General features: G+C 45.5%; 1 pseudogene; it reads left to right on the top strand.

The window, feature by feature from the left end:
- The first annotated feature begins 1848 nt into the window (after positions 1–1848).
- Positions 1849–22321, top strand: part of LOC138528697 (zinc finger protein 420-like) — a 35020-nt pseudogene continuing 14547 nt past the window's right edge.

The raw sequence follows: 22321 nt of genomic DNA, 5'->3' as shown, positions 1-22321 counted from the left end.
TTTCAAGATGGCCTGTGCTGCTCAATGCTCTCTTCTCTGTGCATAACTAGCTTGATGATCCTGCATGGTAGTGCAAGGTGGCCTGTAGTGTTCAATGCTCTCTTCTCTGTGTGTCACTAGCTTCATGTTCCTGCAGGATATTGCGAGGTGGCCTGTGCTGTTGCTACATTCGGAACATGTTCTTTACGGCAGTCATTCCGTGTCCTCGACGGGTGCACCTGTGCCCACCACGTTATCACACGTTGGCTTCTTCCTCCTGCTTCTCTAATTTTCTCCTGTCCTGCTGTGCACTTCACTGATTGTCAATGCTGTGAGTTCTTGATTTTCTTACCTTTTTTGAACGTTTGTACTGTCCCTTTTCTTCTGCTCTGTCTGCGATATCATGACTTCATTTGGAATAGGATATTTCTTCTGGATAAGTACTTCTCTGATTCTGCTTCATCTGGTTGCCTAAGGCGGGTATCATGCACTCTCCTTGCTACTGGCACATGATCCACTACCAAGGCCTCCAAGTACACCTTCAATGTTTATGCTCCCCCGGCACCTCTAGATCACTGGTAGCCTGGACTGGGCGTCTTGCTCTTCATGGAAGTGGAGTCTCCTTGTTCTTCTGTTTCCGCCTGAGCCTCGCTCTCCTTGACCTACGGGCGAGAAAGAGACAGAGGGATGTAGAGATCCCTGGTCAAAATTAAAGACTTTTCTTAAGCCAAGGCTAAGCAGGCAAACTGTTTACAGAAAGGATAATGTAAGCTTTTGCTAAACCCTACCCAGACAAGCCAGAGGCAGAAAATCAAATAAAATATACAACAGCCTATTGGAAAGTCTTGTGCAAAAAAGAGCAGTTAATAAGACCGTATGATTTTAGATTTGAATAAACATGTTTCTCTGAAAGAAAGAAAGAAAGAAAGAAAGAAAGAAAGAAAGAAAGAAAGAAAGAAAGAAAGAAAATATTCTAAGTCTGTCCTTGACGCTCTAGTGCATTAAACATGGTATTTAATGAGAGAAGGTAGACACGTGTCCAGGAGGATCTGACCGATAGCCGGCCTGTAAAAGCGGCATTTAAATGATATCTGGCAATGAGATTACTCTCACTCTTTCTCAGAGCGGTTCCTGAGGGGCCAAAGGGGGCGTGGGTGCTCTAGAAGCCAATTAACAGACTTTGGGGAACTTCGGTAGTGACCGCCTCTGCGCATGCTCTGGAAAGTAGTGTCTCCTGGTTTGTGATTAGTGTCTCTTGTTCTTGGTGATTAGTATCTTCTGTTCTGCGCAGCCTCAGTGCAGTCCTGGGACCCTCCCCATCACCCAGTCTCACCGGGACTCTCCTCTCATCCTTAGTGGGTTTGCTCTGAATCCTGCAAGAGGTCACTGCAGGGTAATCCATTCAGGATCTCTAGAGAGGAATCCACCCAAGATCACTGGAGAGGAATCCACCCAAGATCACTGGAGGGGAATCCACCCAAGATCTCTAGGGAGAAATCCACCCAAGATCACTGGAGGGGAATCCACCCAAGATCTCTGGAGAGGGCGCCATCCCAAAAGGTAAGAAATGACTGGGAAAGAAGAGGTCCATCACCTCTCTGCATATTACGCTATAAAATATTCTATTTGATATGTGGTCCGCACATCAGATCATGGGAGGGGGGTAGAACAGTGGGGGCGCCTGTTTTCTGAAGTGTACGCTCCCATCACCATTGACAGGACATGGAGTGCCCTAGGAGCCAATTATCGGGGGCTTGGAGGAGCTTCGTGGTGACAGTCTCTGCGCATGCTCTGGAGAGTAGTGTCTCCTGGTCTTGTGATTAGTGTCTCTTGTTCTTGATGATTTTATCTCTTGTTCTGCGCAGCCTCAGTGCAGTCCCGGGCCCCTACACATCACCCGGTCTCCCAGGACGTTCCTCTCTTCCTTAGTGGGTTTGCTCTGAATCCTGCAAGAGGTCACTGCAGAATAATCCATTCAGGATCTCTAGGGAGGACTCCACCCAAGATCACTGGATAGGAATCCATCCAAGATCACTGGAGGAGAATCCACCCAAGATCACTGCAGAGGAATCTACCCAAGATCATTCGAAAGGAATCCACTCAAGATCACTGGAGAAAACGCCATCCCAGATCACGAGGGAGGAATGGCTGGGAAAGAGCCAGATGAGGTGAGTGAGGTGGCTCTGAGGTTGTCTCTTTGGGGACAGGAGTCATAGCTGCCATCTTGACCCATGCTATGGGTCTCATCTACAGCCATCACTGGCATTTTAGCCAACAATGCGTTGGACTCTGGGAGTTGTAGTTTCACATGTCCTGTTACATATGGTGCTGTTGTCTAAAATACAGGTCTGGCTAAAGGTGTCCTTTATGACATGGTCCCTTTTTCCATGTGTGTAGCACATATAGTTGTATTCAGGGATGTGAAAGCTGAGTGCTTCTACCAGAAACACAGTGCATAAGTTATAAGGCTGGTGAGTGGACCAATGGCCTAACGGGGCACTTTACAATGGTAGTGAATAGTGAGCAAGAAATGATGGAGGTGGCAGGCGAGGACAATACAAGTGGAAAACCTGGGAGAAGGACATTATAGATTGTCAGTACTCCATTGGCCCAGGGTGTTTCCGAAGTGCCTGGGACCAGTGGCGACCCATCTACGTCTGCAAGGTTCCCACCCCCCCTTCTTGCATACCGGTGTTGCCTGTTTTGCTTGATTCTTCTACCCTGCTCACCGCTCTCCCACCCCGCCTACTTCTGCAGGAGTCTGTCCTGATACCTTCTGGTTTCACCATCACCCTCTTGTGGCCAGTGCTGGATTTGACTTTTATGGACTTCATTGATTCACAGTGCGTCACCCTTTCTCAACTCTCATGCTGGACTTCCTTTGCATCTTGTACTCATGGTGGCCCTGAATCATGCTGTTCCCATCTTCATCTTATATCCTGGCTTGCAACATTATGGGCCTCATTACACGGATGACGGTATTAGCACATGGACCAAGGTGCTATTAGCACCTTGGTCCATGCCAGTAAAATACCGGCACCGCCTTGGTGGAAGGGGGAATTACCGCCCCATTCCAAGGTTGGTGGGGCGGTAATTCCCCCTTCCACCACTGCCCTTCCCCATTCCCATTTTTGCCCCATAGGGCATAATGGGAATGGGGAAGGTGCTAATTACGGCACCGCAATTTTGCGGTGCCGTAATTAGCACCAAGGTCCCTTAGCGGGTTGGTTTTTAACGCCTGCAAAAAGCAGGCGTTAAAGCACCAACACGCTCAGGGACCTCGTAGTACCTCGTAGTAAGGCTGTAATGGTTAACGGTCACCGTTACCATTAACGTTGACCGTTAACCATTACCGCCATCCGTGTAATGAGGCCCTATGTGTTACTACTGACTTCTGCAATTTTATTTGCTCTCCTCTTTCTTCTCCACTCTTTTTGACTGCTTATGCTCTGTTCTCTCCTCCTCTCTCTTTCTCCCTTTTCCTTTCTCCTCCCCTCACTTTCTTCTATGCACTTACTCTATCAGAATTGTCCCTCGACCTAGTATGATAGCAACCTCGTTTGTCGTCTCCCCCCTCACACATCCCCTTATTTGAAACCCCCTGCTCCCTCCAGCACTATCTGAAATTTGATCAGTCACTATTCGCTTGTTTTGTTCCTTACCTCCCTTTCTGCACCCCTCTCCCTCACCTTTTGTGTTTCTCAAGCTCTACCAGAAATCTCGTCAGGCCTAGTACGTTAGTCGCCTGTCTGTTTCCATTTCCTTCCCACTCTCCCCCTCTCTTCCTTATCTATGTTGTCAGGCTGAGTACGATAGTTAATTTCACATCCTTACTGTTCATGGCCTGTAAAAATGTCATTGTATTTTCCCTTGTTCCCTCCCTTGCCTGTAGTGCTTTGAAACACATTGGTCCTCATTATGACCCAGGCGCTCCCGTAATGAAGGGTGCCAGTACGGGACTGGCTTCGTTCATTACGGGACGCCCTATTACAAGGTTCCCTTGCAGGACCTGGTAAGGACGCCTGATAAAACCAGGCGTCCTTAGCGGGACCCGCAGGTGGACCAGGGAGCTAATTACGGGCCCGCTATTAATGGGCCCGTTGTTAGCTCCCTCCCGATTCCCATTGAGCCCTATGGGGGCTCGAATGGGAATGGGGAAGGATGGGTCCGGGTAACTGAAGGAGGAAATACTGGGCCCTCCAAAGTCGCAATGGCCCGGTATTTCCCCATTCAAGGAGCCCAGACCCGGACATGATTTTGGAGTCAGCCATGTCGCTAATAGCACCATGGCTACTTCCAAACTCGTAATGAGGCCCGTTCTGTATAGGCACTATATAAATAAACTATCATATCATATCATATACATTATTTATACTTACTTATAATCCCCTGTAAAGGAAGGTGAAGCTGGGGATTAATAGGGAGGGAGGATGGTACTGTAGCAAACCTACAAGTCTCCAGCAACTCAGGTGAGTCTCTAGAAACAAAACACTGTCGTCTGGCCTCTGCTATTGGCTGTAATAATGAGAATAAATGCACTGTCTGGCAACCACTGCCTCAGGCATTCTTCGGGGTGGCACCATGGAGATGGGTGGGTTGCTGTGCTGAACACTGCACATGGCACGTTTCTCTACTGGCTGTGACCCTGACAGTTGTCGCTCCAGGAACCCTCTTGTACTTTGTACTCACCCATGGGTGTACAAAAGTAGGTTTAACATTCCCAGCAGATCCCAAATCTAAGCCTCCATTGTCCAGCAGCATTGTAACGTATTCACTGTTTATGTATTCTCCATCATCTTAAGTGGATCATTCTCTGAGGTTTTCTGTACATGTACAGATCCCCAAATGCACAGACATCAATAGCTGTAGACCCAACCTATTGTCTTCTAAAATTATGTGGGTCTCTCAAACATAGTGAGGTCCTCCTTATATGGGAGAAGAATCATGAGGAGATGGATGGCTAGCCCAACAGAATAGCAGATGTCACAGCCAGTTATCATCAAAGCCAAATTCTGAGGCTGTCTGAATGAGAGTATGTGGCTCAGGGTTACAAATGCCTAAATGTATGGGTGAGCGTTGTGAAAAATTAAATGTGCACAATAATAACTTAGCGATTCAAGCATACAACCCTTCTGTCACAAAGATATTTCTCGATGACAAAGCTCTAGTCATTCAAAATGCTTTTTACTTCTATTTAAAGCAGCGAGGAGCCCTCAATAGTGCTATTTGTCCCGTTACCCATTTTAAGATGGGTATTTAAAGTACAATGGGAGACTACAGGTCTGTTTATCTTATAGTGACAATCTCATATCAGAAAATATATTTTTTAATTGTGTTTTGGTTTGCACGAAACCTTACTCAGATTACAAAAAGAAACATATTTACATAATTAATTCAAAAAATATATCATTATGATTAATTTACCAAGATAAATCATCCATACATTATTAAAATACATCAAGTAGCAGGCATTATAATTCAGAACAGCCATCAGAATATGTTTCATGCTTCTAATATCAGTAAATAATAGGTATGTTTTTTCTTGGTTTTAATAATGTACCTTGCTCCGTAAAGTAAGTGGGCCTCATTACGACCCAGGCGGTAAGTTACCGCCTGGGCCGTGACTTTACCACCATGGCGTAAACTATGTTTATGCCATGGTGGTTGGCGGATTTACCGCCCCATTCCGACCTTGGCGGGGCGGTAAATCCCCATTTTCCCATTTTCCCTTCCCCATTCCCATTTTGCCCCATAGGGCATAATGGGAGTGGGGAAGGCGTTAATTACGCCACCGTAAATTACGGTGGCGTAATTAACTCCATGGTCCCTTAGCGCCATGGATTTTAACAAAAGCAGGTGTTAAGTCCGCCATGGCGCTAAGGGACCTCGTACTCAGGCGGTAAGGGTCGGCGCTGTTTACGCCGCCGTAAAACCCTTACCGCCTGAGTTGTAATGAGGCCCAGTGTAACATTCATATTATGGTTACAATATTTCCTGGAAGCAAGCATAACGAGTACTTTGAACTGCTTCTTTTGGCAGCACAATTAAATAATTCCATTATTTTTTATTCCATTATTTTTTCAAATCACCTTCTACAAAAATACACACCATTTTGTCTTTCTAAATGTCCTTACTTCTAGGAATGGGATGAGATCCAATTAAAACCAATGCTCTGCTTCTTCTGTGTGCATCAAGGCAATGCTTAATTTTGCAGGTGGGTCACTGGTTTCTAGTGCTGCGAAACCAGCACATTTATTACAGTCTGCAAAGACACTAATAATTAACCGAAAATAGAACATACAAGCACATGTGTAAAACCAGCAGCCTGGTCCTGTGGTGACTTAAAAGGTCAGTTAGAACCCCAAAAATGCCACTGCTGATGGAGCCTATCCGTGTCCCCTTCAAATCCTCCAGGCTTTCCTGAAGATCAAACATGATAACCGTGCATGATTCCAAATACTAGGGTGCTCCCCTCCTATGGAAGTGCTGCTGTTCTCATATTTCCATTAACCATAAAATGTCACCCCCACTATTCCAAGACAGCGCTGCTTGTGCTCTGGTTGTTGTCCTGTCAGTAGCAACGGGGGATGGATCTTGCAAACATGCACCTAACACAAATATCCCCTACAGAGTTAGAGGGAGCCATCTTCCATGAAGGCGGTGGGTAGCGTAGCCATCTTTCATGAAGGCGGTGGGTAGCGGAGCCATCCTGCATGAAGGCAGTGGGTAGCAGAGCCATTCTGCATGAAGGTGGTGGCTAGCAAAGCCAAATTGCATGAAGGCTGTGGGTAGCGGAGCCATCCTGCATTAAGGTGGTGGGTATCGGAGCCATCTTTCATGAAGGCGGTGGGTAGCGGAGCCATCCTGCATGAAGGCAGTGGGTAGCAGAGCCATTCTGCATGAAGGTGGTGGGTAGCAAAGCCAAATTGCATGAAGGCTGTGGGTAGCAGAGCCATTCTGCATGAAGGTGGTGGGTATCGGAGCCATCTTTCATGAAGGTTGTGGGTAGCAGAGCCATCTTTCATGAAGGTCGTGGGTAGCAGAACCATCTGGCATGATGGCGGTGGGTAGCATTGCCATCTGCATGAAGGCGGTGGGCAGCAGAGCCATCCTGCATGAAAGCGGTGGGTTTCAGAGCAATCCTGCATAAAGGCAGTGGATCGTGGTAGGAAAAGAACATGCAAAGATGTAATGGTGTGAGTCCGACAGTTTAGTCCTGAGAGGCAACATAATAGAGAGGAAGGCCTAGAGGAAGGCTAGATCAGTCCTCAAATGGCCTGGGAACAGGAGTGGGAAGTAAGGGTTTATTAGAGAGCTAGGTGAGTTGATGGTGGATTTTGCATCTGTTCTGTGGGTCGTTCCTGGGGGTCCTGGCTGTAGAGAAAATGCATTATTGAAGCTTTGGCTCATTCTCAAAGAGAACCCTAAGGTTGCAAGCTTTGGGGGCTGGGTTGAAGAGTTTAGAGAGGAATGATATTGGGGTGGAGGGGTTGCAAGCTGTGAGACACCTTTTGGTTTTATAGCATTTGAGCATTCGGTACTGGAGTGCTCCCCAGTGACTGGTGGCAGTGAGACAAATATACAGATGGATCGCTCACAGGTGAATGAAGGGAAAGCAAAGAAGGTTTGGGTGTTGTTGGTGAGTAGGAGACCTGGTAGGAGAAGTCAAAAGAAGAGATTGGTTTGTGGAGGGAAGAGTGAAGTGTGAAGAGAAGTCGGCAAATACCAGGTTCCTGTGTCACACCCACTGAGAGAGTAACGGTGTGGAAGGACCAGTCCATTAGGTAGGAAGAGTTCCACTGATGGGCAAGCGCAGTGAGTTCCCACCTTAGATAGCATGTGTGTAAGAGGGAGCGATGGGTGATAGTGTCAAAGGCAGCACAGAGATCAGGGAATGAGAATCTAGGAGATTTTAGAGTGGTGATCAGTTGTGAGACCATGGATGGAGATGCAAGTGGGCACTGACTACTTGGATGGAGATGTTAGTGGCAGCTGACTCCATGGATGGAAATGTAAGTAGGATCTGATTCCATGGATGGAGATGTACGTGGGAGCTGGCTCCATGGATGTAGATGTAAGAGGGAACTGGCTCCATAGATGGAAATGTAAGTGGGAGCTGGTTCCATGAATGGAGATGTAAGTGGGAGCTGGTTCCATGAATGGAGATGTAAGTGGGAGCTGGCTCCATGGATGGAGATATAAGTGGGAGCTGGTCCCATGGAGGGAGATGTACGTGGGAACTGGATCCATGGATGGAGAAGTAAGAGGGAGCTGCCTCCATAGATTGAGATGTAAGTGGGAGCTGGTTCCATGGATGGAGATGTAAGAGGGAGCTGGCTCCATAGATGGAGATGTAAGTGGGAGCTGGCTCCATAGATGGAGATGTAAGTGGGAGATGGTTCCATGGATGGAGATGTAAGAGGGAGCTGGATCCATAGATGGAGATGTAAGTGGGAGCTGGATCCATAGATGGAGATGCGAGTGGGAGCTGGTCCCATGGATGGAGATGCGAGTGGCAGCTGGTCCCATGGATGGAGATGCAAGTGGGAGCTGGCTCCATGCATGGAGATGTAAGTGGGAGCGCGCTCCATGGATGGAGATGCAAGTGGGAGCTGGTCCCATGGATGGAGATGCAAGGGCCAGCTGGTCCCATGGATGGAGATGTACGTGGGAGCTGGCTCCATGGATGGAGATGCAAATGGGAGCTGATCCCATGGATGGAGATGCAAATGGGAGCTGGTCCCATGGATGGAGATGCAAGGGCCAGCTGGTCCCATGGATGGAGATGTAAGTGGGAGCTGGCCCCATGGATGGAGATGTATGTGGGAGCTAGTCCCATGGATTGAGATGCAAGGGCCAGCTGGTCCCATGGATGGAGATGTAAGTGGGAGCTGGTCTCATGGATGGAGATGCAAGGGCCAGCTGGTCCCATGGATGGAGATGCAAGTGGGAGCTGGTCCCATGGATGGAGATCCGAGGGGCAGCTGGTCCCATGGATGGAGCTGTTAGTGGGAGCTGGTCCCATGGATGGGGATGTATGTGGGAGCTGGTCCCATGGATGGAGATGTAAGTGGGAGCTGGCTCCATGGATGGAGATGCCAGTGGGAGCTGGTCCCATGGATGGAGATGTAAGTGGGCGCTGGTCCCATGGATGTAGATGCAAGTGGGAGCTGTAAGTAGGAGCTGGTTCCATGAAGTTCATGTTGCAGAAACCCAGATGGGAGGAGAATAAACAGTCTGTTGATCTCCAGGTGAACTCTAATTTAGTTAAGCACATCTGAGCAGAGAGAGGAGATGCAGTTGGGGTAGCACCTGCACATTTGTGAATCCAGAGCCCTAGGGGAACAAGAAGAGGATAGTAAACTGAAAGGGAGAGGCACAGGAAGAGTTACAATCCTTGAATGTTTGCTCAATGGAGCTGGCATGGTGTATGGAGTGGGCCAAGAATGAAGTCCTAACCTTAAAGCCTTAAAGTCACATTTGAGTTTGTATTTAGTGAAGGGGGATAGGGAGGAGTCAAAGTGGTGGCCCATCTAAGAATGGTGCATGTAATTAGCTGTAATTCCTCATCCGACACACAACATTCTTTACATGTGTTAGGGAGAATTCTCATTCTATGGCTAATTTCCCTTACCTAAAGAGTACCTCAGTAGCTTTGCTGGATTTGAAGGGTTTGTTTCTTTTTTTTCTGCTAAGAGTGAGACTCTTTTTCCCACTCTTAGGCATTTTTGCTATGTGTGTTCTGGGCTATTTTGGTGTTTAATGTCTATGGGACTTTCTCAACCCCATAGGAACCATCTTTATTCACATGTGTTACACAGCACCCTCCGTGCAGTGACACAGGGGTGTCCTAGCGACCCCCAAACATAGACCCCATACCCTGGGACTGACTACTGTCTCCCAGAGCATGTAAAATCCCCATTGACTTTACTAGTCAATTTTTATGAACTAAACCAGTACAAACCATCTTACTATGGAGGTACTGGAAAGGGTTAATAGTTTTTCCCTTATGTTCATTTTCGAGAGGGTACCGTACAGTCCCTCTCTCAAAAGTTTCTGGCTGGTGGCAGTGGTTACTACCGTAAATATTTGACCGCAAATATTTTCCTATGGGATTTTCCCATTGTTCAAGGCTACCACATTTTCTGACAGCCTCTAACATACCGCCGGTGTTTTTTAATATTAACTTCACTCCGGTAGGTTTTATTTGCCAGAACTTTAATATAACTTCTTTCTCGTGTCTTTAACCCCAGGTTGGGGATCCTTTGTTCGTCCTTTTGGCGGGCTTCTGCCGAGAAGCCCTCCTTTTGGTGCCACTGAGTCTGGGGTGGGTCCATTGTGTGGGAGGGGGAGTAGGACCCCTGGACAGGGTTGCCTCAGCAACCCATGTCGCACTCTATTCTGATGGGCTGCAGGGTCTCCCGCCAAGATGACCACTCCACTGTGTGAGTGACAGCTAGGCTGTATGAATGGGGATCTTTTTGCATAAAAGCAGGGTCCTGAGGACTGGAAGAGCAAGACATCACCACTGGAACTAAGAAGCCGAAGAGGAGAGAAGCCAAAGACATCTGCAACGACTGAACCACCGGTGAAGCCCTGCTGCAGCGTCTCACCACTTTTTTCCACACGACGAGAGAAGATCTTCATCTGCAAGAGCCTTCTTCCCTTGAGCTGGTGGGGCCAACCAGTTTGCCAATCGCCTTCGCCGACCTGCCTTGGTCGAATCTCCCGTACCCTGTACTCGGAGGCCGGATAGCCAGGTACCAGTCCACCCGGACCGTGATTTAAAGGAGCGTACCTTTTATTCGTCGGGCAACACCGCAGCTGGTTTCCTCCCTCGGTAGTGCAGTAACTCAAACCTTCCCCCACGACGAGAGCCTCTCTTCCTCTGCTGGATCACACGAACTTCAGGAACTACCAGGAACAACCGCCACCGCAGGAGCCACTTCTTCATTTAAAGGTACATTGTTCTGCCAGGTCTCCCTTTCTTCGTGGTAGCACTGAAGATGTTTTAAATCCTTTACCTACCTGTTGGGTTGGCCGCCCCTCTCTCTTAACATTGTCTTTGTCAACTTCTGCATCCACCTTTTCAAATTCGTTAACCAAAGACTTGATTGCAGCTACAAGAACATTTTGCTCCGGGGCCCTTGCCCTGTACCACTGACTCTGGCACAGGCCTACTGGCTCTGGCTACATTTGTTAGATCTGCCTCCTTTAGATTGATTCTCACTGAGAATTGTGTTGGCGCACCTATTTCTTTTAACTACCCTTTCCTTCCCTTTTTTAAACCTTGTGAAATGCCATTTTGCTCAGTTTTCATTTGAGTATTGCCTATACTGATGCACTGTCTTGCTTAAACTGGTTCACAAACTGATGGGAAGTGTTGCTAGGTGTGTAAGAAACTATTTCTAGATAACTTGTGCTTTCCCTCCCTTGTGAGGAATTGTTAGAGGATCCCTTGTGTGTAGTTGTCACTGTGCCATTTTGCTCAGTTTTCACTCTGGTTCACTTGGTCTACAATTTAACTTGGGAGTGTGTATATTTTTCCGTTGACTTAATTTAACTTGCTTGATGACTGTGATACATGTGTTTTATTAGAAGTGTATAAAATAAATATATATCTACTTTTTAAATACAAAGCTTTGGTCAGTGTTCCCTTGTGCCATAGTACTGTAGGCCTATTGTGTAAACCCTGAATACTGCTCATCTCCCTCTTGAGATAAGTCTAACTGCTCAGCCACGGCTACCAACTAAATCTTTGTGGTACAGACTGATACCAAAGGGGATTTATTGCTCTCACCTGTAGTCTTAATCTTCTGTAGTGCTCCCTAAGGGAACTGCACAGGATTCTGCCTAACAACATGCTGTGATGATAGCTGGCTGTTCGACATATTCAGAAGTATTAGTTGCAGCTTCTAATTCCAATCAAGATTTCTCTAGTCCTTTCATTTCATCAAATATCTCACAAAGTCCTTTACCATGTGATAAGTCATCCTTCTCCGTATGAAAAGAGAAGGCAGCTAAATTAAAATCTTGCAATTCCCTAGGAACTACAGAAGGCAGTTTTTGTTCCCACTGGATTCAAATCTCATCACCCAAACATTAGAATAAAGTTAGTCGCTCAGGACGATGGGTTTCAAAAGTACTTCCTCAACCACATTCTGTCTGACTCCGCTCAATACTAACCGAATAGCCTGCTTCCTCATTTTCCTTCGTTGGGTAGGCATTAAAACGGCTCATGTAGTCCTAATAAACGGTTCCAGTATCCTTGCCTTTTCTTTAGTAAATGGGCCATGTATATATTCACTGGGAGAATCTATGCTTGCATCTGATATGTCATCTTCTTCTAGTGGGGGGGGTGTATTTTGGGGATCAGGAAGAGTGGGAGGGAGTAGGGCCCGTGGGCCCTAATACTAATGAGTTCTGTGGTTGACCATACGGAGGAGGATGTGTAGCAGGAAGAAGATGTTGGTGAGGGTTATTGAGAATCTGTTCTATTACGGGATCGTGGGTAGTAGTAGGTATAACGGGTACATTTGTGTACTTTGTAACTGACAATCTCTGTCTATCTCTCTATTGATGTGTTAGTGTTTTTGCTGATCATGGACTAAAGCTTTATCAGCCTGTGAGATATGTCTTCGAGCAAATTTCTGTTCATGTTAGATCTTCTGCATGGCTCCCTTGCGCCAATCGCATATAACATCAAAGGCAGAGGGTCTAGCCCTATTCTTTAATAACACACTTTCCAAATGCTGAATTACAGATACATCCAGTGCTTAATTTGTGGGGGTGGTTGCCAGTGCCCAACACCGGCACTCTTTTTTGGGCACCGGAACTCATGCGGAGCCAGCGTACGTGCAATTGCTTTGTTTATTCTTCCACTTCTCTTTGCTTCGATTATAAATCATTGGGATTTGTCATTCTGATCTCGATCTCTCTCGTGCTTGCAGGTTGCAGGCCATGGCTGGCTGGGCCTGGGAGGGGCCAGCAATAGCAATGAACAACAAACTGTTACAAACAACAGCCAATGGAAATAACCATTCGGTTGTTACTATGCAGTATATGATACATTCTGTATAGTAACAAAGAATGTGCAGTTTTCATTGGCTGTTCTTCTGAGCCAGTGAAATTACATGGTGACGTGTTGTTTTTGCCACAGGAGACTGCGCGGCTCCACCTTCATTTCAGGGGTTATTGTGAAGTGTAGGTGTCGAAGCATGGCGTCGTCGGTCCTGTCTTGTGAGAGAGAGCCTTCCCTGCTGCACTGCGTGGTGCGGCCTAGTTGCTTCCTGGGGCCCCCTCTGCCTGCTTTTTCATTTGCGCGGGTGACAGTGTGCGCACGCGCCCCCCCACCCTGAGGCCCCGATAGGAGACCAAGTCCCAGCCGGCAAAGCAGATAAGTCACCTGTTGCGTGCGGTGCAGCCTGAGCCTGTCACAGTCAAGTGATCAGGCAAGGAAGGCCCAGGTCGGGGCCGGGGTGGCTGCACGGTCCCCTGGTGGTGTCCTGACTGCCCAGGAGTCAGGACCCCACCAAGGGCCCATCCACGCACGAGCTTCTGTCTGTGTGACCTGTGTGCAGTGTGCTGCTGACTGCAGTCAGTGCCAGGCGCAGGCCAATTTTGGTGACCAGGGGCTGCCGGCAGCCGCAGACTTAGTCGGATGACTGGCGCGGGCGGCCAGGCCTGTGGATTGTGCCCAAAAGTATGTTTTTTTACTTTTTTCTTAGAAAACCTGACCTTTCATGGGGCCGGTGGCTGGGCCCCCGCCCCGCGGAAGGTAGGTTTTAAAAGAAATAACTTAATTTGAGTGGCGGCTGTGGCCCATCACTTTGAAAGTGATGGGCCCCAGCTGCCCAAATATACGTTGTTTCTTTTAAAATCTTACCTTCCGTGGGGCCACTGCGCTGCGCACCTATTTTTGTCATCCTCAGGCTCAGCATGGCCGTGGCGGTGGTGGCCTCATGGAAGGTAGCCTAAGTGATTGAGGCAAGGCAGGGCAAATCTCAGGACCGGGAGGGGCACGGGCAGCAGCGTGGTCCCACTAGCGTCTATCACAAAAAGAATGAATTGTCGTTTGCAACTTTGGCCACTTTTTCCATTGGTGCCGAGCCTGGCTCGAGACAATTGTATGCCCCAGTCCGACCCTGGATAGCATTCATCTAAGCGAAACATGAACTGTGAATTTTTGCCTGGGTGTTTCCATTCTTCCTTTTAATGTTATCGGCCTCAGTAGTTCACACACGGGCTTCAGCAAGGGGACCGGAACGGTGCACTTATTGGGCCGGAACCGAACTGGCTGCACTTTGCGAGAAAAGCCCATGCAAAGACTAACTTCTGAAATGCCATTTCAGGCTTAAAGATACACATATGAAAACTAGACGGGGATAAACATGGTGCATGTGCCCACTAAACTGTCGTCATAAATAAAAGCACTAGTTGAGGATTTGTGTATAATTCTAAACCGTCTTTTGCTGTCATTTTCTTACATAATTCCAGTGCATGTTTCTATCCTGATGTGTGGTTTATGCACCAGATGTGGCCCCTTAACCTGATTACAATATGTTCCAAGTATGTGCTCCGAATGAGAGCACATCCAATCCTCAGATAGGAATCCTCAGATAGGGAGGTGGGTGTCTGTTACACCCCGCAGTTTAGTGAAGTATGTCAAGAACATGTCAGTGGGAAGGAGATATCTGAATATGCATTCTCCTCTAGCTCCCGAACATTGGGTGACAAAACATATTTAGTTTTTTAATATGTCTTAAGGTGGAAAGAGGCCCTAAAGCAGAAGTAGCACAGGCCGTTGATTTCACAACAATGTCTTGCAGAAATGACATTTTCCAAGTTATATAATACCATGCTCATGCTTGAAGGAAGGGTGAAGGGGGATGCATTTATGAGATGTGATGACTGATAAGGGCTTGAGAGTAAATTGATTACACAAAACACCTGGATGAGGTGACTGAACAACGAGCTGAGGGTAGGGTGCTCTTCCTGGAGGTAACCGATTAACAATACTTGGTGTACTTTAACAGACGGTCAGATGGGGCAGAAGAGGTAGAGACAAATACAGTGCAACAGTGACTGAAACAGAATGCCCTGTTCTGCTGCTGTTTGGCTCTGTGGTGAAGCGGGTGCCGTGGATTGTAAATACTGAAACTTCATTTGTGGTCTCAGCGATCAGGGAAATACAAGTTGTTCCACCATGGTAAGCTCTTTCAGTTTTCTAAATTGATTGTATTCACCCTACAAACGTGACACGGAGATAGCTGTGGGCTTTGCATTACTGTGGACAGTCGTGGATATTGAGCAATAACACTAAAAGCCCATAGCTTGAGTCTACTGTAATAACAGACTCAATCCACCTCAGTTACTGGTAAAAGGAAAAAAAGACAATGGTGGGAAAATGGGAGACTGTTGGAGATTTCACTCATTTGATCCCGTTTCTGAAACAAAGTGTGGAACTCCATTTGAACATTAAATCAATACACTGAATTTAAGTAAAACAAACAATATCAGACTTGTATCAAGTATCCACTATGACACTCAACAAAGGATTTCACATATTTGGGAAATGTCCTCTCGCTACAATTTAAGGAGTGGCCCTTTTGCTGATGACTTAAGAGCTCCGCAATGGGACGGCTCCTATATGGAAAAATCCTTGCAGGTGGAAGCAAACAGCTTAGGTCCGCCGATCTCTATTACCTTGCCAAATGATACTAATTTAGTGGAGGTCCAAATTCATCAAGAACCTCAAGTTGATAAGGCATCAGCAGAAGAGATTCAGTAAAAAATCTCCCATCTGCATTATCACAGGATTTTACTTTGTCATCAAACATAAAAGGGACTGATGACCATTATTTCCAGAGACGCAGACATAACAGCCTGAATGCTCTCACTTCAAACTCCTTGAGGCTCTCAAATCAGGAGCCCAACACAACGACTGAGAACAGACATCTAGAACTACCGGGGTCAGTAATGGATCTCTCAAGGACCCACAATCATCTGTTAAATCCAATTCAAAATCAGCTGTATCAAGGAGAGAGACTAAATTCAACAGAGGCATTCAGAAGAGAGTCAGCTGCATTTGATGAATTAAAAACAAGTTAATTAGCCCATAGGCCAAGGGCTGCCCTTGGAGGTGAGAACCAAGATCCTAAGGAGGGGGATCCAACCTTACCAGCCTTGAACTATGTTCTTAATTCACTGGTGAAGGTTTTTAAACTTCAGAAAAGGGACGTGCAGACGCACACAGGGATCCTAATGGAAATGACTAAGGACATCGAACAATTTGAATTTATAGTTATAGGCCAAAGCAACGTAATAAATTGTTCAGTATTGCTCACACTGACAAAGATGGAAGATGGATTCTCCAAACAAAGTGAAGAACTGACTGAAATTAAACATCAACTAACTTCTTTGTTGAAGGAAGATTCGGAGATCAAGGATTTGCTATCAAAAATTATTTCCAGACAAACAACAAATTTACCAAAACATCAGGAAATCGAAATTAAAAGAGATGACATCCCGCCGGGACTAAGCATACATGTCGATGACACTCCTCTATCGGAGTCTGTGATCGAAGAATTCTGCCGCCTAGCACAGGTCGCAGACCTATCATTGGAACAGCCTCCCGAAAACCAAGATGAAATAATCGAGATATCAGCACAAGAAGTGATTGAAAATATAACACCATGGAAGAGGAGTACACAGAAATCATACAAGAGACAGAGAAGGGAAAGGCAAAAAAAATCAAAAATTAGACCAAATGTCATCCAAGTCTAGGTGTAGACAAGATAAGAAAACAAAAAACATCAAGGGATCTAAAACAAAGAAATGAAACGTAAATAGTTTTTTGAAGGGGATCACGGACCAGGGAAAGAAATTTGAAAATCATATGGAGGCGGAAATAAATGACCGAAACCTGGAAGTTGAATCCCCCGTCCAGAAAGTTCAGGTCAGAAAAGGATCACTAAAGCAAAAAAGAAAACAACAAAAGAAAAAAACAAAAAACAGGTATCGTCTCAGAAAAAGTAGAAGGGGTACAAATAGATAAAAACTATGGGTACTCAGACAGAAGAAAAACCAGCAAATGTAGATAAAAATCTACATCAACAGGATGCTGTTAGATCAAAGACAACAGGGAAATTGCTTAAATTGACACCAATATTCTTACTCCAACAGAAAATTGTTCCTAAGGCTTCAGCACAGAGAGAGATTGGCTTGAGGATTGCTCCAATATTCAGTTTTTGGTCTTGCCATATTGGAGGACCAACAGAAACACCTAAAACCCAGACAGAATATCTACAGGGTGAGGTTGAAGAGTCTTTATCCAAGCTGGAGACTAAGAAGCCAGACCAATTTGTAGGAGTGGAAAAAGAAGGAACTACGATTCCATCAGTGATAAGACAATCTTCTGAAGTTAAGATTGTGAGAATTGTAAACTGTCAAGAAGAGTCAGCCCCTTACGCTGCCCCGAGACTATGGTTTACTAATGAAGACAACAGGCAGTCTGGCAAATCTTTGAATTGGGGAGCGATTCTGTCATTATTAAAAAAGATCCCAGAATGATATCCATTTTCAATAAAAGATATTGAATATGTCCGATTCCCAGAACCGGGCCACACAAATTTAGTGGAGGTGGGATTTGTTTCCAAAATGGGGGTCAAAGCTTTCCTAAACGTGGCAGAAACGTTGTGTTGCTTGGGTTTGGAAGTTCATGAAAAATTGCCATTTTATGGTACAGCAGCTGAAGGAGCCGAGGAAAAACAATGAAAGACTGCCATTTCAAAGAGGGACTACAACCATTACCCTGGCTGATGTCACCAGAAATAATCATGCAAGTTTGCCAGAAGCTGGGAGTAGTTAATACACCAGAAATTGAGGGTTTTAATTTGGCAATTCAATCAGCATATAGCAAAGCCAAGGGCAGACCAATGGGAGGTCTATTGATCGCTTGTAGGAGGGTCTTATTTAATGAAATAACAATTATACCCTGTAAACAAGAAGGAATTCTTGTGGTGAAAGCAGTCACCCTCCCCAGTGGCACATTATCTAAAGAGATAATAATTATCAACTTACATTGGAACCCGGCCAGGGAAGAATAGTTGAAATTCCTCGATTCGATTTCGGTTGTCCTTAGTGATATCAGGATTACTCACCCTGGGGCCTTTATTGTTGTTGCAGTGGATCTAAACTTGCAATGTATTCAAACTAAACATAGGTGTGTCGAGGGAGGAATGAAAGAAATAACATCTAACGGCAGAAAGTGGTTGGACTTCTTTGATGAATGGGATCTAAAGCTTCTAAATGAATGAAGGGGATGTTCCACCAGCCACCACATGGGGGAGGGGGAACACCGAGTCAACATTGGACTATGTCTTCTTATCGACAAACTGGTTTGGGAAATGTACACATTTTTCAGTAAAGGATGGAGGTACCAGTGACCATAAGCGATTGGAAACACAAATAAGTTGGTACTCTAGAAATACAATAGAGGTATGGGACAATCGAGTAGTTGTAAATGCCCAGAAAAACCACCTGGTTAAATATCAGAGAGACGGTGCTCGTCTAAATGATGGTCTGGAAAGACTCCATGATTGGGAATGCCCTGAAGTCTTATATAAAAATTGTAATCCACTTTCCATGATTTTATATGGTCAATTGACTGCCTAAAGAACATCCAGGAGGGTCGTCAGTATGCCCACAAACATCACTTTTATGAAGCAATATGGGCAAAAAATTTGAGACACGGAGACAATTAAGAATAGGAAGGAAGATGGCGAGAAGTAAATCAGATCTTGCAATAGAGACAAAAAAAATAATCAAAAACAACTTAAGGAGTGGGTCCAGGGATCATATAGAGGGGCTGTGGCAAAATGATGGAGAAGAAATGCTGCACGCTTTGAAAAACAATTCAACCCGTAATTTCTGGTCACTTATTAACTCACTTAAAACTGACCAAGACACTGTCCAAATGACCAATGTGCCAGAATTGAGCTGGTTGACCCATTTTGGTGACAAATACCACAAACCACAGGGAGTGCCAACATTTAAAGGGGGTGGAGGAAACTGTGAGCTGAGTTTTGATAGGGAGGACATATCAAATCTGATCATAAATCCTCTTCATCCAGATCTGCGGGCCCTAATGGTCTCACCTAACAAGTCCTCAAAGGAAATGGGGCCCTGTGGATGGAAATCCTGCATACATTGTTTAGGGGAGTAGTAGACAACAAATCAATTCCCCCTTCTTGGAGGTCGGCGATTATAGTCCCCATCTTCAAGAAGGGGGATCGTAGAAATCCAACGAGCTACAGGCCAATTAAATTGCTGGATGTGGATAGCAAGTTGTTCACCAGTCTAGTATTAAGAGAACTGGAAGTCTGGGCAAAAGAAAATAACAATTCCCAAACAACAAATAGGGTTTAGAAGAGGCCACTCGACATCTTTGAATGGTATAATACTTGCCTCATTAACAAACTATAAAGATAAAAACAATGTAGGTAGACTCTATGGTGCGTTTGTTGACCTGTCGAGCGCCTTTGATATGGTGAATCGGGATAAGCGTTGGCTCAAGCTGGAGCAGAAAGGGGCGCCGAAATCTCTGACAAATATCAGGTAAGCCTTCAAGAAGGAAATTTAGCTAGAGTTAGACTTAATCTAGCTGGACATTTGTCAGATTATATAAGCGTAAACAGAGTCAGACAAGGGTGTATGGTGGCACCATTCCTCTTTAAGTTCTATCTGGGAGACTTTGGACAGTTTATAGAGCCCTCAGCATTGGCAAGTACTAAGGTGGGTTCACTAGCTATTAAATGGCTTATGTATGCAGACGACATTGTCCTGATAGACAGGACTCCTGTCGGTCTGCAAAGACTGCTGAAGGCGCTCGATTCGTACATGAAAGCAAATGATCTGTTGGTAAACCCAGAGAAATCAAGGGTTGTAGCCTTTGGAGGCAAGGGCATCAAAGGAGCCAGATATCCTTGGTCAATAGGTGGTCGTTTAATACCTGTGGTAAAAGACGTGATAAACCTTGGATTCACTCTGCACGCGGTCCCGACAGTTGGGACACAGTATGCAGAATTACTGGCCAAATGAACACAATGAACAGCACAAATGAAGAAGATCTCGAGTTTGTACTGTAAATTCGCCATTATGCCAAAAATAACGTTTTATGTGGCAAAACTATTCCTGTTCTACTATATGGAATCAAGGCCAAACCTCTCTTATGGTCAATAGATTGGCAAATAGTGGAAAGCTATATCTAGAAGCAGGTTCCCAGAAGCCTCCAGACGGCTACACTTAGATACAAATTAGGTTTAAAATCCCTTAAGACAGTAGCAGAGTGGAAATTGCTTTCCTTATATAGGTCCATTTTGGTGCCAATGACAAACACATTGTATGAAGACCTGCTGGACAATTTGAATTTAGACACCTCCATAACCTTGAGAACTTAAGCAATTGATCTATTGTGAACAAGATAAACATGCATTGATCACAAAACCATTGAAGGTCAAGAAAGCACTGACAATAAGAGATTGGATTACCACATCAGATATGGTGAGGCCATCTTCTATCCCTACAGCCTTCTTTAAGTATGGGAAAAAGTAGGGTTTTGTTCCAAGGTATTTAATGAAGTTTCCAGATGTAAAAGGAAGGCAGAACTTCATGAGGGTTTTGACCAAATGGGGACTTACAGAAGCGCCTAGGAGTCTGTGCATGGAGTGCACGGACCCAAGTAAACAAACGCTTGAGCATCTATTGAGATTCTGCAAAGGTACCTGGGACATCAGGGTCGAATACCTGGGTAACTCAGTTAGGACACTTGATCGGCTATCATCAAGTGCCTTCTTGAAAGGATTGCTGGCCGCGAGACTGAATTGACATTAAATGTCATAAAAGTACTGCAACACACAGGTTTCATTCCACAACAATACTGGTAAACTACCTGCTGTTGTGAGTAGGAAATGTGTCAGTTTGTTTATTTTATTTGATTGTTTTTGATCAACTATCTTTTATTATGTGAAAATTGTATGAGTTTATATGAATTTATTATAATGAATTATGAGCAAATGTTATTAAGAAGTTTGTGTAAAAAACCTAAATTTGGTTATATCACAATACATTTTTTTTTTTAAAGAATGCTTTTTTATTTATTTGCATTTTTAAAGCGCTCACATAGCCCGGGGGCATTGAGGCACAGTTACAGGAGGAGCATGTCTTAGTTGCGCATTTACTATTAGCCTGTGCCAGCAGGTGCTGCAGCGCCAAACTTGTGACATGGAGCAGCAGCAGTGTGATGGGTTGGTGGTGGGCCGATCTAGGTAGGTCTAGCACTGAACTGGGGCAGCCGGCGCACCCACGCTGAGGGCGGCGCCGCGTCGGCACCCGGCCTTATGAGGCCAATATTTTTTGGGCACTGGCACTTATTTCTTTACAAATTAAGCACTGGATACATCAAAAGAGCCATGTACTGGCCATCAAAAACTAGGTGTATGTTTAGTCTGTTTGTGCCATGAACTGTTGACTACTATCACCACTAACCCGTATAGGACATACATTTCGTATGCCGGGGTACCTTCTGGGGGTGCAGGCGAACCAAATTCAAACCACTACCAATATATGGTGAGTGCAGAAGTGTAGTGCCTGAAAGGTTCACCAGGTTGCTTTTTATACAAAACCGAACCTGCATCAACATAGGTCATTTGTTGTTATTCATTTGCAAAAGATAATAACACAAATATGTTTAGACTACATACACAATAATTCACCTAACCCCAAGAGCACAAGACAAATTGCACATTCAACATATGTTCTTTTTATGTTAAAAGTCTTTACTTTGCTTTATGGCTCAATCACATACTTTATCCCCCAATTCACAGCCAGTGACTTATGTTTGAGGTCCTTAAACACAGAACCCTCCTGCCCTTCATTCCAACAATTGTCACCCTATCTGCACAACCTTTTAAATATACCTTTTGTGCTCTCTACAAGAATGGAAGGGCTAAACATTATGATTCAGTGGCCTCATTACAACTTTGCCGGTCCGGAAACAACGGTGCCGGTAAGTTTACTAGCAATGGTGTTTCCGGACCGGCAAAGTACAAGTCTGCGGGCGGGTTGCCATTCCGCCCGCCAGGTCTGCCCTGGTGGGTGGAACGGCACCCACCCGCAGACTTTCATGGAAGCACCGGCACTGTTATTAACGGTGCTGGTGCTTCCATGGTCCCCATTCCCATTGAGTCCTGCAGGACTCAATGGGAATGGGGACAACAATTATTGCCACCTGACTTACCAGACCACCGGATAGTCTAGCGGTGGTAAATCATCACAAGTCTGG

This window comes from Ambystoma mexicanum, chromosome 7q (genome assembly GCF_040938575.1).
Source record: "Ambystoma mexicanum isolate Mex_15411 chromosome 7q, UKY_AmexF1_1, whole genome shotgun sequence".
NCBI lineage: Eukaryota > Metazoa > Chordata > Amphibia > Caudata > Ambystomatidae > Ambystoma > Ambystoma mexicanum.
This window is presented reverse-complemented; position numbering and strand designations above follow the sequence as displayed.